Source organism: Rhododendron vialii, chromosome 10a, assembly GCF_030253575.1.
Source record: "Rhododendron vialii isolate Sample 1 chromosome 10a, ASM3025357v1".
In the NCBI taxonomy this organism is placed as follows: Eukaryota; Viridiplantae; Streptophyta; class Magnoliopsida; order Ericales; family Ericaceae; genus Rhododendron; species Rhododendron vialii.
Genome location: NC_080566.1, coordinates 25,671,304 through 25,677,841, shown reverse-complemented (window position 1 = coordinate 25,677,841; position 6,538 = coordinate 25,671,304). Strand labels below are relative to the sequence as shown.

Below are 6,538 nucleotides of genomic sequence, written 5' to 3'. Positions count from 1 at the left end.
TATAACAACAAAAGAATTTCCAAAGAATAAGGTCATGCATACAACATTCTGAGAAGCACAAGACAGTAAACAACTACCATAACATGAAAAAACATATATCATGATCAAAAGTCTTCTACTTTGACAACATTGCGAGTGATTTCATAAGCATCTTTAGGCCTCGATTTCTTTACACCCGCAACGAACAAAACTTTATCAGACTTGTAGCTCTCGACGACCACGCCAGTGACTTTAACCCATACAAGGGCCTTGGTCTTCATTCCTTCTATTCTGGAGAGCTTTTCCCTTGCCAGTGTCCCCTTGACGCGAGGGGCGTACCTTAAAAAATGGAAGAGTCCTTGAAGCTGGTCTCATAGGGAGAGGGCAAGGACACAATGAGCTTGCTGTTTGCCGCGTCGAATTCGTAACATGTTATGTTTTGTGGGAAAAGGCCAGGAGGAAGGTTGTACTTGCAGAGGAGATCTGGCAACGCTTTTGATGGCTTGCCTTCGAAAAACAGAGGAAGAAATTACTGCATATCCTTCCTACACCTGGTTAACATCCAGTGCAGAATCTATCGATTACGTCCAAGAAATTGTAATATAACATTTCGAAGTACGTGCGGATGCTGTGTATGAAAGCAATAACTATCACAGAAAATACTTTCCCAAATAACGAGAGTTTTTTTTTCCACTCGTCTATAATTGTGCAATGTGTTGCTCATACTTTCACCACAAATGTTGCCCAAATCAAAAGAGTCAAGGGCTTCTATCATGTTAGGGCACAAAGACGAATGAGGTATATGGTACAGGGACTCTAATACAGGTATGTGACGAATTGTCGAATTCATCAAGTTATCATGTCAAGGACAAGGGGACAATGCCGAATCTTTATATTTCCTAACTTATTTCATTTCTTCACTTATAAAAGGTAAACTGTGGTTTACAACTTGTCGAAGATTATTTCATTCACAGAATGAGCGTTCTTGCATAGTTTTGCATTGAACTTGAATATTACATCATCATGCATAATATGACGGTGTTATCGTGTTTTTGATAACTCCGATGTCGATGGTGTTATGTGCTGTCAAGCATTAAACTTGAATATTGCTAGTAATATGTTTCCTAGGTGAGGTGTCCAACTAAAAAAGTTAGACGCATATCTTATACCCTTACCCAAGCATGAGTATCCAAGACAGGTACTTCCTACATTTTGAAGAGTCATGTAACAAAGATAGACAGAAGAAGCATAAGGCAGATAAAATGTGAGAAAGAAAAAGTATCAATTCAAATACATCTAACCTATATACAAACAAGTTCGATACCATTCACAGGTTAGCCAAATTTAGTTCTCTTTTGAAATTGGAGATAACTCCAATTTGCAGTCAGCAACTGCTAACTAATTCTTCTGTCTCTATTTAAATATACGCTCTATGCTCCTAGTTCATTATCTTAGTAGTTTTGTGCTGTAGAAAATATTAGACTTCTACCAAGAAATCAAAATCTAGCTTATGAAAGTGCACACACAGAGTGACCAACATAGAATTAAGGGGTAAAAAAATTCAGTGGGGGAATATAGCAGGAACATTCAAAGCACAATGCACAGTTTTGATTCCTACATTTTGATAACTCTGGTGTTTGGTCCAACTTACTGCATCTTGACTAATCTTGCGGGACCAATCCTACTGTCTACTAGCGCCCCCCCACCCCCCGATTAAAGCCAGAGTAAAGCCCCATATGGATTGGCCCCATGAGAGAGTTTTTCTTCCTATTTAAGTGCCTTGTCGTACCCGCCTCTCTGGAAAACCTCAAAAATTGATAACTCGGGTGTCCAGGCCATCTTACTGCATCTCGACTAATCTTGCGAGACCAATCCTACTGTTTACTAGCAGGGCCCCCGACTAAAGCCAGAGTAAAGCCCTGTATGGACTGGCCCCATAAGAGAGCTTTTCTTCCTATTGAAGTGCCTTGTCATACCCACCTCTTCGAAAAAACCTTAAAAACAACGGAAACATGCATATATATTATGAAACTTTGTGTATGGATACAAATTTATCAGTCAACAGTTAAGCACTTATAAACCATACAAAAAGAAGCCAGCACATGAATTACTACCATGTAATTGCTTCCAACAATAATTGTGTGGATTTAAATTAGTTCTATACCTTTCAGCTTGTTGAATATCCATTTCGCTTTATCTTCAACAGTGCCTGAGAAGGTCTGAAACCGTGAACACACTCATTAGTTAGGACTTAGGAATAAAGAGTGAAAATAGGAATTAAAGTTCATCAATGAGGACATGCGATCATCTGCTTTACTTCATAGCAATGTCTAGTTTGATAAACGATAAAGAAGTTGTAACAGATTGCTATATTGGGACTCATTTAGCAGTAATCTGATGATCTATTTCCAAGTCCTCTTTGACTTGTCCTAGTGTTTCTCTCTAAGAACTATAGTAAAATACTTAGGAAAGAAGAGATGTATTTCTGGTTTCTACTAGCAATACAGGTTTTCCAAAGTTTGAAATCCACATTACAATTCTAAAAATGCATATAAGAATGATGGCGTAACACTAAAATAGCTGCAAGGGGACAATACAAAAACACCAAACTAGAACATAGGGTTCTAAATATCGGCTGTTGGGTTTCCTATTGGACAATACGTAAAATGAGTACATGCTCAAAAAGAAAGACCCCTATAAGGGAATCCATCAATTGGAAGGAGATGTACAATACAACTAAGATCTTTCAGTGACGAGTTGTTAATGCTAACTTAATGATGCCCCAAAAAGAATTTGATAAGGTCATGATAGTCCTTCTTTTCTTTCTACTTAGGTGGAGCAATCCGAACTGGTTGACAGAATATAAAAGAGGACATTACTACCATGGCCATACAACATGAAGCAAAATGCTGAATCAGATATTGAATTTGAACTGATAGATATTGACTAAAGACTCCACTTATTCAGCACAAAATGCGAAGAAAACAAAAAATCGTGAAATGTGAAATCACCCCCTGGATTGTTAAGAGTATGTGATCTCACATTATTACGGCATATAATTATATATAATGAGTGATATTTATCATACAACTTTTCCATCTAATCACACAAGTTTTTGGGTAATCCAATGTTTCTACACTTACATATTTGTGGTTCCTCGGAGGGCCAAATGGCGCATAAAACTTCAGAGTATATGACCAAGATCAACTACATAAGCTCAAGCTTTTCTTCTGGATATGATCGGCCAACTTGTTGGGAATTTTCCGCTCCCACCTGCAATATAGCACACAAAAAGGGAAACATCACACCACAAGAAAAGAAGGAACGCAACGAGCAATTGACTTTACGAAGGACTAACCAAGTTCAAAAAAAAAAAAAGAACATAGAAAATTCCCACGATCAAACAATGACCTCAATACGAAGGACTAACCAACTAACCAAGTGCTTTGCGTCGCAAATACAGGTAGATAGGGATCAACCAAGGACCTTAATATATCTGAGAGAATTCCCACTATCGCTTCTGTCGCGGTAACAAAATAGTAAGAGATGTTAGCAAACAAAATGGTCCGGAGATTTTCACGCATGTTGGAGAGATCCTCTAAACATAACGCTCTCCTCTCTGAATTTTCACTCTCTCCCGATTCCCAATCTTCTATCATGACATTTCTACAGAGGTTGTAACTCTTCATTGAACTGATTGATGAGTATCTTCTTGGGCCTAATATGAGATCTAAGGCTTCCTATTTAAATGGAAAAAGACCAGACATTTTGTCGAACAGTTTAGGCACATAACCCCAAGGGGTTGGCCTAGTGGTCAGTGGGACTTAGGGGTTTGCTCCCTCATAAAGCCTTAGGTTCGAAACTCTTACGTGATATCAACTCCTTTGCGACCAGTCCATACAAAGCATTACTCTAGCTTTAATTGGGAACCCCGCAAGTGGGCAGTGGGATTGGTGCTCTAAGATTAGTCGAGGTGCTCGTAAGCTGGCCCTGAACACCTTAGTTATCAAATAAAAAACAGCTTAGGCACATATAGTATGATAAAATGGTATAATTAGTGGTCCATTCGCATCAAGGGGAAATAAACCCTTTAAATCCAACACCCAACAATGAAATTGTCGAAACGCATGAAAACAAAGTAATGATGAAATTGAGTTGTCATTAGAACGTTGTATAAACAGTTTAATAGGCAAATCACATGGAAGGAATAGATCATAAAGTCTACATGAGCGATATATACTCTTAATCACAAAACAGTCAAAAAATACAAAATAAAGTAATGGTGAAATTGAAGCAAGGCTCACCATCTACGCTTTGCGAGGGAGAGAGAGTAGATCAAAGATTTGTTGCAATGAAGTTTCTGGTTATGGTGAAATTGAAGCAAGACCCACACCGTTTACGGGGAGAGAGAGAGAGAGAGAGAGAGAGAGAGAGAGAGAGAGTGTGTGTGTGTGTGTGTGTGTGTGTCTAGCAGATTTTGTTGGCGATGAAGTTGCCATTATAAAGCGTTGTTTGCCATTGCATGCATCGTTTTTCTTTTCTTTTGGGTACATCAAAAATCACAAGCAGCGTTTGGGTGAGCGTTTGGGTGAAGTATAGATAGATGGTAATAAGCAAAAATAAAAACCCACAAGCATATGACTACAGAACATAAACACACACACAAAGAAAAATCTTTGTATCAAGCAATTAAAAGGAAAATTACAAGGAAGGACTATGATCATTAAGTTTACATGAGCCATATGTACTCTTAATCATACAAAGCAGAAAATATAAAATAAAATAATGGTGAAATTGAAGCAAGACTCACCACTTTGCGAGGGAGAAAGAGTCGATCAAAGTTTTGTTGCACCGAAGCTTCTTGTTATGATGAAATTGAAGCAAGACCCACCGTCTACGTTGTGTGTGTGTGTGTGTGTGTGTGTGTGTGTGTGTGTGAGAGAGAGAGAGAGAGAGAGAGAGAGAGAGAGTGTGTGTGTGTGTGTGTGTGTCTAACAGATTTTGTTGGCGATGAAGTTGCCGTTGCATGCATCATTTTTTCTTTTCTTATGGGTACATGACATTTGAAATCACAAGCAGCGTTTCGGTTTAGTGTTTGGGTGTCTAAAATAAAGCAAGAGGAGTTTGGGAGGTAGAAAAGTCGACAAACACTTCCAACTTTTAAAGGAAGTATAGATAGATGCTAATAAGCAAAAATAAAAACCCACAAGCATATATGACTACAGCACACACATAAATGGAGAGAAGGAAACCTGGGTGAGCAATTCAACACCATCGAATGAAAAAGTAAGAACACAAATACAGAGAAAGGAAATTGAGAAAAGGAACCGTAGAAAGGATAATGGGGTAAATATGGGGTGTTGGCTGTTAGTTAGGTGTTGTAATTTTACCTCTTTAATCCTGACAGTTAATTAACGAGATATTGAAAATAAGTGTAAAAATTTTACTTGGAAAGGGGCAATAAAGGAAAACACTTTTGTGACACGGCTTCACAAAGTCTTTACACTAACTGGTGCTCTCACTTTACATATTAGAATAGATAGATGTTGGGCCTTGAGTAGTCTGAACCGCAACCTTTACTACCAAGGCACAAAAAAAATGTCAAATACACGAGGGTTTTACAAGTACTTGGAACAATGAGCAGAGTTGGACATTACACAAATGAACTTAAATTAGTTAGACTATTAGAAAATGTTCACAATCTAACCCAAATGGGACACTTCCGTATAACAAAACAAGAATCTAAACTCAAGTATGTGAAACTTGAGAGGAAATGCAAAGAAATAAAGCCAATTGCAAAGAAAATGGTGTGAAGAACAATAAAACCATGGCACACAATTCAAAGTCAACCACAATGCTTACAACGTGCAACCCTTCCGTTTGCATTTTAGTACCTCCATTGAGACGATCATGGCTACCTGAAAGAAGAAAAATGAGAATTGGTGAACTATGTAAAGGCTTCATCATGAATGAGATGACCACCTCATTTCATCATTGATTGAAACAAAGCAAAAAAAAATGTAGTTAACCACCCAATTGCACAGGTTTTTTCCATCAAAATATTTGAGACAAATAAAAATTATCATCCATTCATTCAGCTACATTTAAGGTTCAACCTCGTCTGAACTTGACTGAGAAATTTAACCTATAGAGAACCAACATTGCTAACTACTAAGCCTAGAGAAAAGCAAAAGATTGGTGCACAAACTTCAGTGGTGTCTAGAAAAAATCAAATATTCTGAACCCTAATTGCTTAGAAACCCAATGTAATACCCGCCCCGGATATTTCGGTATTTCAATTACTTTTAATTGAACTATGTGTTTTGGGGGTTTAAATCGTAAACAATAGAACTTGCGAGGGTTTTGTGTGTGATTTGTGATTGGAGCATAAGTTAGAACGTGGTTCAGATTGCATGTGATAAATTCCCTTATGCCTTTATATCAAAATATCCTGGGGATATTTATGTTTCTTCATACGTATCTTATTTTTACGTAGAGAGAGAGAGAGAGAGAGAGAGAGAGAGAGAGAGAGAGAGAGAGAGGCGGCAGAGGGAAGGAG

General features: G+C 37.9%; 1 pseudogene; it reads right to left on the bottom strand.

The window, feature by feature from the left end:
* Window positions 1–3,668, bottom strand: LOC131303046 (uncharacterized protein At5g01610-like; annotated as a pseudogene).
* Between the last annotated feature and the right edge of the window lie 2,870 nt (window positions 3,669–6,538).